The sequence below is a fragment of the Corvus hawaiiensis genome, chromosome 1, assembly GCF_020740725.1.
Source record: "Corvus hawaiiensis isolate bCorHaw1 chromosome 1, bCorHaw1.pri.cur, whole genome shotgun sequence".
Taxonomy (NCBI): Eukaryota; Metazoa; Chordata; class Aves; order Passeriformes; family Corvidae; genus Corvus; species Corvus hawaiiensis.
Window position 1 is genome coordinate 17098463 of NC_063213.1, and position 9537 is coordinate 17107999.

The window sequence follows — 9537 nt, forward strand, 5'->3', positions numbered from 1 at the left end:
TTTACTCATGGTTCTATTCCCTACTTTGCAAGTAGTCCATGAAATACGAGGAACTAAATGTGTGTGCCAAAGATCTGAAACTGACAGACACACTTTGCCCTGTATTTACCAAGCAGCCAGTGGCCTCGCAAGTCTGCATTTTTGAGGTCTGATTTCAGGCACCATAGCTCGTGTGTGCAGGCAGAGAGCAATTCCTTCATATTAAACTTCAATGACCATTAGTCATTTCTGAAAATGTAAGCTGCTGACTTGTGCATACAAGTGCTGGTGGGATCAGGGACCAGTGGTGATTGAAAGCCCCCAAACCCCTGAGGAGATTGCCTGACTTGAACTGTAAACTTCTGCGATTATTTTTTAATCTGCACTTACTTTCAGACCCTTGGATAGTTTTATTGACAACAAACAAACAAATAAACTGAAGTTGTTAATTTTAAATTGATTGCAAATTCAGCAGTACAACTAGTTATGCCAAATGTCATCACTTGATAAATGGGTCACAGCAGAGAAGGGAAGGGTATCCAGCAGCTCTGTGTTTCTAGGGTATGTGTGAGGTAGATTAATCTTCGCTTTAGGGTTTAATTTGGCTGCTGTGTCCCCAGAACTTTAGGGCAGGGATTTCTGGCTCTGTATCCCATGGAGAAAGGTGCTGTAGGTAAAGACCCATCCTACCCCACATGAGAGCCTCACTCCCTGCATTGACTGCTTGGGGAGGCCTGAGGGACCCCTGTGCAGCCAAAGAAGCCTGCAGAAGAGGCAGCTGAGGCCCTGTTCCCAGCCTGGTGTGCTTCTCACTCATTCATGGGACCACTCAGCGAAGATGAGACCAGAGGTCCAGCAGAGGTGAGCAGGGGATAAAGCACAGCTTTAACACACCTTGTTAAAGAGAAACAGCCTCATGATTTTAAAATTGTTCTAGAGTAAGCCTGCTTTTGTCTTTTACCAGACAAGGCAATAGTGCTCATTTTAAGCCTTTAAAAGAAGAAAAATGGAGACTGCAAATAACACTGTAGAAGAAAACTAAGGCACAAACATTGAACAGATGTACTGAACAGCACTTCAGTAAAGAGCTCCAGGTACATGAAAACCAGCCCCAGTGTGATGCTGGAGACAGTTAAGAAGCAGAATTAATCTCTCTTAGAGAATTCTTTTTGAAGGAAATTACTTCCTTTTTGTTTGCAAATTGTTCCTCAGAAAGTTGTGCCCAGGCCTGCATACAGCTGCAGTGCTCAGAGTGTTACAGCAGCAGTTTTCTCACAAGTGAGGCATAACTTGAGAGCAAATGTTTACACATTTAATATGCAAGTATAACACAGCAAGTATCAATGCAGAGGTGCAGAACAATAATGGGATATAGCTCATGCAACTTCCTTCAAGAGTTTTTGCAAGTTATTAGATCCTGATGGGACTTGTCATTTGATAGAAGTTAAGCAGGTGCATAGAGTACAGCAAGAAGTGGGCCCATGTCATGATAAGAACATTATAGGACATCTTGAAGGTATTTGTAACGACTTTCACCCTGCCCATGTTTACAGCAAGGTGCTACCCTCACTGTCCTCTTATCTTCTCTACTTTCCTCCTGCAGTGCTCAAGCAGCCATTGCTCTCCTGGCTCTCAGGAGTGGAAACCCAGAGGAGTCATTGTGGGGAGGAGCACAGAGCTACTTCAAAAATTCACTTAGAGACAGAGCAGCTGAAAGCAAGCTCCCATCAGTCAAATCTGTGTCTGATGTGCAGATCTAAAAATAACCCTGCACAGTCTGTGAGAGGTGACAGCCTATAACAGCCTCCACCTTGCCTTTGCTCAGTGTGCCCTCACAAGGTACAGAGCAGCGCAGTGCAGAGGATCACCAGAGCTGACCAGAGTGAGCCTGCCCATGTCTCCATGAGGAAAACAAGCAGCCACTGAAAAATGAAGGCAGATCCTTGTGCATGATGGTGTGGTGGTTCAATGCAAATAGTTGTCCAGGCAGCAGCCTAAGACAAATCAATACCTGTAATAAGGCTCATCATGCTCCAATAACTGCTGCAATCTGCATAGGAAGACTCATGCTGGATGAAGGGGAAATGTGTGATCCTGAGGGAAAAGGCACTTAAGAGTAAATACTCATTAAGTGAAAATTATTTGCTGATGAAAGATTAAGCAAGTCGGCAACTGGACAAAAGATGGGTGTATGGCAGGGAAAGAGCACATAAGGTTTTCTAATAGATTCAGCTGAGGTTTGTGGTGGTGATATTCAATGTAAGCTGCACAAAAAACTGCAGCTTTGCTTCCAAACATAGATACTTTTTAATTCCTTTCTAAGATCTTTCCTAATATTCCTACAGAAGAAAGCCAAGACCGATCTATTGGAAAATAGCTGGAGAGACTATTTTTATACCTTTAATTAAATATTATAAAGAAGTACGCTTCTGAGAAAAAAAATGTGCTTGTATTATAATGTGGGGGTACTTTTCCTAAATGTGTGGTTAGGCTGTTAGAGATAAGAGCATTTATGATTTTCCATATAGATCTGATGAAACAGCTTTTTCATTTACATTTCAAAGAAGGAATTGGGTGGGTGAATTATGCAAGAAAAGAAAATAAGACAGAAGCAAAAGAAAGAAATCAAAGTGAGAGAAACATCATACAGCTACAAATACTTCCTGGAGTTAGCCTGGAAAGAAGAGTGTTCACAGCTCACTGTAGTTTCATGCCTGACAAATGACAAATTTTGACCATTTTACTCTGGGAACAAGAACATGCATCATGGTTCAGGGATGAGGGGGAGGATTTCAAGTGCTTTTGTTACTGAATATTGGCTTCACACCACTAGTTAATGGCTCTTTAGATGTGCCCTGGAGAGTAACTCTTCCTCAGCAAACCCGAGGAGTGGTACACCCATGCAGACAGAGCCTGGCTCCCATCAATGTCCGTGGGTCCTTGGGAAGCTGGATCTGATGTCCCTCGGGATGTTCCCGCACCAGGTGAGACTCGGCATTGAGGCTGCCGAGCCTGCTGGCACAAAGGAAAAGATTTGCATTCCCACCTCTTGCTCTGGCCACAAGTAAATAACTGAAGCCCAGGGTGGGGAGGGTGTCTGCCTCCGACGCCCTGCCTCCTGCCACCTGATATCCCAGCTATTTAGTCCTTCCCTCCGCTTCCCAGCCAGCAGCAGGCAAGAGCCAGCAAGCCCCAGCTGGAAAGGGAACAGCCTGGCCGAGACAGAGTGAGTACAATGATTTAAATGGAGCGAGTTGGACAGTTGTCAATGGAAAGGAAATTAGTTGGAATCTAAATTTAAGTAAAAGAAACTACCCACGTTTCCGACACTGTAAATTGGATTAAAATTAAGTCCTACAGGAAAATCGATGGAAAGAGATAAGCAAGTAAGTCAAAATGACAGCAGAAAGAGGCAGATGCTCCCTGAGAGCTTATTCAAGAGAACCAGTCAAAAATAGAAAATAAAATTTAATTGAGCCAATCCAAATCTAAATGATAGAAAAATAAAGGGAAATTGGAAGAAATTAGAGAGAAAGCCCAAGGAAAATATTTTTAAGAATGTTATAAATCAGTACACAAAACAGAAAATGGGGGGAAAATTAAAGAAAGGAAAAAGGCAATTTTAATTATGTCTTAGAGTAAGTGAAATTAAGTGCCTAGGAGCAGAGGTTTTTTAATAGAATGCATTTGTTTACATGAAAGTAGACTTCAATTGACATGAAGATGTTTTTTGAAAACTGGCTACTTTTTTTTTACCTGTATGTGCTGTTACAAAGCCTCTGAAATGCATGTGTCCTCACTCCATGCTCTGAAAAACATCGGTGTTTTCTCTCTCTCTTTTCCTTTCCAGGTTCATCCCTTACAGAGGAGCTGCTCAAGGCTGTGGGCAGCTGGAGCTGCCTGTGTTCTGCCAGCCTCCCACGAGGGTCCGGAGCACAGGGAGCCTGTCCCAGGGTGAAAGGCTTTACCTTTCCTTGGCCATACCTACAGTACCACTGGATGTCACTGTTGTTTCATAAAAGACAAAAATCTTACTGTGATCTTTTTGATAGATGATGTTTAGTACATAAATATATATATATATATGTATTTATATTCTCTTTCCTACAACTTTTTTGCACAAGGGTTGAAATCACAGAAAGCCTGTGCAATCTCCTGGCTCTCAGTCACGTTTTAGATGATTATTTTTGCAGAGACTGTGTTTATGGGCCCTTTTGTGGCATTCTAAGAGGCATCTCTTCCATAAAGGATTGTTTTCTGCTGTGGTAGATATAGAGTGTGGCAGAGCTGCCACAATAGATTTCAATCGATTTGGGGTTTCTTTTCTTCCATTTGTTTTATTTCCAGGGAAATATTTCAGCTCCCCTCACCTGGACAGATTGCAGCTGTGTTTGGGTGGAGGTGTGAGCTGCCTGTGGAGCAGCAGCATCTGCTGCTCTCTGTGGTGAGCCCAGAGAGCTGGGCACTGCCAGGGCAGCGCTGCCCATAAATCAGGATTACCCTGGAGGCGTCTGCTTCCCTCCACTGTTACAGAGGAATGTGCAGAGACTGCCTCTAAATCTCCTGTACTAAGAGTCAGTGAGAAACTCAGACCCTATTCCTTACAGAGAAAAAAGCTCTTTTTTCTTCCCCATTGGTTGCCTGAGGTGGTATTTAGCTGGTCAAATGAAGACAAATAACTCTCTTTAAAGCCAGTGGAGAGGAACAGACAGTTCCAGGAAAGTGATTCATCCCATCTGAAAGAACACTTGTAACAGATAGGCGAGGTAGGTAAAGGCTTTTAGGCACCTATTTCTGCTGAGTAACACTGCAGAAACCCTCAGTAACCGGTCACACAAGAAGATTCCGACCCATTTTTCCTGGTATTGGCACTTCTACAGCAGGGTTTGTGTGAAACAGTAGGCAGGCCTTTTCTATATAAACTCCACTCCATTATTAATCATCTTGGAGGCAACTTTCTGTGTATTTCCCTAATGCTGAACATGCCAGAAAAGGCACACAATGCCCAGTGACTCACCCCAAACTGCCCATCAGGAGCTCTGCTGTCTCCATCCAGGGACTGAGAGTGAGTCAAGAGAGCCCTCTATAGCGCTGCTGAAATACACCAGGAGCTGAACCAACAATTTGGCAGTATGGACAGTGGCACTGCTGTGCCCAACAAGGCTTCTGGTGCCATTTCATAATCAGTGCTGCAGATCAGGTAAAAAAAATTCTATATATTTCTGTCGGTGGCAGGTACATAGATCTCAGTTCCAGTCCCCAGCTCCCAGAGGTTTATCTGGTACACTGAGGACAAGAAAACTGTTGTTACATATGACAGGATCTGAAATGCAATGCTGAGAAAGTGGTCCTCTATTTGCATGAAAATAGTTCAGCTCTGTAAACTGTTCTCCCTCTCACACCCATTTCAAGCATCAGTGTTATAGACTTCTTTAAGACATCATCGACCTTCCCCAGCATGACTGGTCCATGCAATGAGATAGCAGCTGTGGACTTCTGGAGCACAGTATGAGAGTCCAGCTCCTCTTAAGGAGCTCTTAAGAGGTCAGGCAGGTCTGAATAGGGTAAATAAAGAGCATAAGAAATTTCTGACAGTTGCCTGTATCACTTAATGGGAAAAAAATGAAAAGAAGAGACAAAGATTGAGAATAAATGCCTTATTATTCCAGTGAGAAGTTAACATAATTGGGGCTAAAGGTCGTGAATGCAGACTGGCCTAAGAGATTTGCCAATTTTAATTAAAAATTGTGCGAAAACAACAAGGAGGAATAATGTGTGCTGTGCAGATTGAACAGGAGCCTCTTAAGTCCCTGCTGTTTCTAGCAGCACTCTTTTAATTTTGTATCCATAAATGAAGGATTGTGGAAAGACTGCTGTCATTTAATACAGCACAGCAAAATGTCTGAATCATGCAAAGTTAGTTTCAGGGAGTCAAAATCATAAGACATTTTTAAAATAAAGCTTTCTAAGGTAACTGCTCAGAGTAGGGCTCCCCTGGGGTGTGATAGGCAATTCCTCCATTTCTCCACGGCATAAACCTCTGCCACCATCTGCATCTTTGGGCTACTGGTACCTACAAAGGCAGGAAACTTGTCTCCCCAGTGTGTACATGGGCACACTAGCTGCATCTTCTAGGTCTTATTTTGATGGCCAGCAGGAGGTTTGTACCTGCCAGGCAGCCTCGGGCACTCCTTGGAAGTGCGCGGTGCGCCGGGGCTCCAGCCGGGCTTTCAGAGCACCCTGCTCGCTCTCGGGGGCTGCCGTGGGGCCGAGGCTGCTGCTCCTGCCCGGCCACAGCCCGCGTGCCTGACAGGCAGAGCTGCAGACACATTATGTGTGTAAAATGAAGCAGCCTGCAGAGCGCTCAGAGAGACGTGCGAGGTGTGGGGCAGGCTGAGATTCCACCCCGCTGCCTCCTCCAGTGCTGCGGTGGTTGCATGATGCCCCCGGCTGCAGGGAGCTGAGGAATATCGCTGAACCCTCACTTCTTCCCCAGCTCCGGGGCTCCTCAGGACAGAGGGTAACACTAAAAGTATCAGTTTTTCTATATTTGTCATGCACTTCCTCCAATTTGTTGCCATTATTCCCATCACTCAAAATGTGACTAGTGATTTACAAAAGATGGAACAAGCCTGATCCTTCTCTCCTGTGTTTGCTTCCCAGGATGTTTCCTGGTACACGTTCCCGTGGCAGCCGTGGAGATCTAATCCTCTTCACGCTCGTGGCTCGGGCACTTGGAGACTGTCACGGGCTGGGATCTGGGACCCGTTGTTCCTTCACGCTCCACAGCGCAGGGAGGCTGGGAACAGACACGGGACCGTGGCTGAGCCCTGCGCGGGGACTCGGCCGACACGGGAGCTCCTCCTCGCGGCTCCGAGAGCCACGCACCAGGGAGCCTCATTCCCGCTGGGAGCGCTTCGAGGCGGGGAAGCGGCACCGCGGGAGCGGGAAGCTGACGGCATCGCTGTGCAGCACCCTTTTAGAAAGCTTTTTGCATTTGCTGTTATCTCCACGAGTCATATGTACGCAAATTAAACACGGCTGGTAGCCGCTAAATAGGTATTTCTTGCCAAAAATATCGGCTCCCTGGGATCTCCACCCTCTCGGGTTTGCAAACTGCATCAGATGCCACATAAGACATCCTCCAAAATGTGCTGACACTCATACCAGGCATCAGGCAAGAAGCTCCCATCCCTCCCCACTTTTTCCCTTTAATACTTCTTTTTTTCTCCCCCGTGATTTTAGGTTCTTACTTTTACATTTCTAAGCAATTAATTCTTTGGCTCCCATGTAGAATCAACAGGTGTGGAATGACTGATACCCTCCATCTGGTTGCTGCTGATAAGGTAATCCTGGGAGTTGAGGGCAATATCTCCAATAAGCTTAAACCGCAGCAGCATAATCTATTTGCAAGAGAGAACAAGCCCTGCAGCCAACATTGTTATTTCACGGGAACAACTAAGCACAGACAGCACTTTCACAGGAGAGGTAGGAGGGTTTCCACCCTCCTATTTTTCCCCTGGGAGTGATGATTCACTCGGTGCTGTTGTACCCCCTCTAAGAAAAAGGGAAAGCTTTGCTTTTGAAATTTGCCCCCCAAACCTATGATTTCTGAATCAAATCATCACTTTGCTTCTTTACATCCCACTCATGGGTCCGTATTTAATCTTCCCCAAGGCAATGGGAAAAGATGACTGTTGGCTCTGGGTTGATAATAAGTATTATTTTCTGTAACTTCCATAAAACTACGATAGCTGCTGAATTCTGATGTGAGGTGTGACGAGAGCAATGGGGTGTGCTTGGGGTGCCCTCTGCAGATGAAGGGCTCTGTCACCTCCGCTCAGGTTTGTGTCTGTGGTGACAGTCAGGGGACTGACACACTGAGAACCGCGTCGCCTCCCCTCCAGATGTTGTCCCGGTCTGTGGCACGAACCACGCAGTGTCGTGCCGACAGCATCACAAACCTACGCCTTTCCTGGCGCCCATTTCCTGGGATTTCAGCCAACAGCTGTGGGGTTTATTTTAATGACGATTTCTGTTCTTAGCTTTCACTGTGTGCTTACCCTGTTCAAATACCTCCTCTAGTTTTCCCAGAGCCAAACTCGTGCTGCGGGGTTCGCAGCCGAGCCGATCCGAGCCACCCCGCCGGCGGCAGCCAGACGGCCCTCTAGCTTCCTGGGGAGCCATGGGAATTAACAGCGTGTACCTTCTCCTCTGGGCTGCGGGAAGTGCAGAGGACATTTTTAAGCCGGTCTCTGCTTAAAAAAACAAGCGGGCAGTGCTCTGGCAGACAGGTTTCCCGAGGCGCAGGACGGGGCGATCCCGCCCCCGTCACCCAGGGACACTGGCGTGCCAGAGGCACCGGGATGCGGAGCTGCCCCCGTGCTGGACTCCACGGCCCGGTACTGAGCACCAGCGGTGCCACCGCAAGCACGGCGCTGATGGCGTCGGCGGGAGTCACGGCATCATTGCACCTCACAATTTGTATCTTTACTTCTGTCAGCCACGGCAACATTACAGCACCTGGTTTAGACAGCGAATGCGCTCGTCTGTGTCCGAGCGGGCAGCAGCCAGCAGCAATCCCTCAAGCTGAGGGCGGAGGGGGAGCGGGGAACATCCGGGCTCTCCTTCATGAAGAGTTAAGCGTTTCCCGTTGTACCTCGAGCTGCTGCTGGTGTCACACATTACCCCATCTGCTGGTGAGCAAAGCAAGGAGCTCGCAGCAACGAGGGGGAGTCCCTCGTTGCATCATGTCCCCTACCGTGGATAGGGGTGTCTCGGCCATTCTGGTGCTCAAGGCTCCCCAAGGATACTGGGAGCCCTCGTCCTGCCAACCCACTGTGGGGAATCCTTCTGCCTCCACCTGCTGCTCGAGACCAAATACACTTTTCCTGCCCCCAAGGTTTATGTAATCCCTGGGTTTACCAGATGAAAAGTTAAGATTAAACATACATAGTTGATTCTCCAGAGAGAGTTTCATCTCTGTTACCTCCCTTCTAAATCCCCAAGGACATCAGGACACAGAGACAAGACTTTCAGCTCCCAGTTAAGACACAGGGATTGCCTCTGCCAGCACTTTTAAAACTGACTCTTAAGAGATGTGGCTCTTCCCCCTCCCTGTAGTCCTCCTGCCCAGTCCCAGGCAGCCCCAGCAAGAGGGCTCCAGCTGCACCCACCTCAGCATCCCAGTTTTTCCATGACCCTGCCACCACTGAGCCAGCGCTCATACTGGGTGCCCAGCTGAGATGCTGCTGTTTGCATCAGAGACAGCAAGTGAGGAAAGAGTGAGCTGCAGTAATGACATGGAACAGTTTATGTGATGCTCACATACGTGCCTTTCAGGACAAGCACAGGACACAGAGGTGATGGGAGGGGTCTGCGTGCTGTCAACCCATCTCAGAATAAATGAATGAGTAAAGCCAAAATTCTGATTACTTTTGCACCTGGGGAGTTTCACTGGTGCTAATTACATAGTGGAAATGGAGGATTCATGTAAGCAAGATTCAAATCAGTCACTGATATTTAGCTCTGCTTCAGGTCCTCTCTATAGTGTTGCTT

The 9537-nt window shown here is 46.9% G+C and overlaps 1 long non-coding RNA gene across 1 annotated transcript; it reads left to right on the top strand.

Annotated features, from left to right (window-relative positions):
* Positions 1–2851: 2851 nt before the first annotated feature.
* LOC125321642 lies at positions 2852–4069 on the top strand. The gene is made up of 2 exons (XR_007201618.1): positions 2852–3205; positions 3830–4069. It is a non-coding gene; the product is annotated as an uncharacterized LOC125321642 (long non-coding RNA).
* The last annotated feature ends 5468 nt before the right edge of the window (positions 4070–9537 follow it).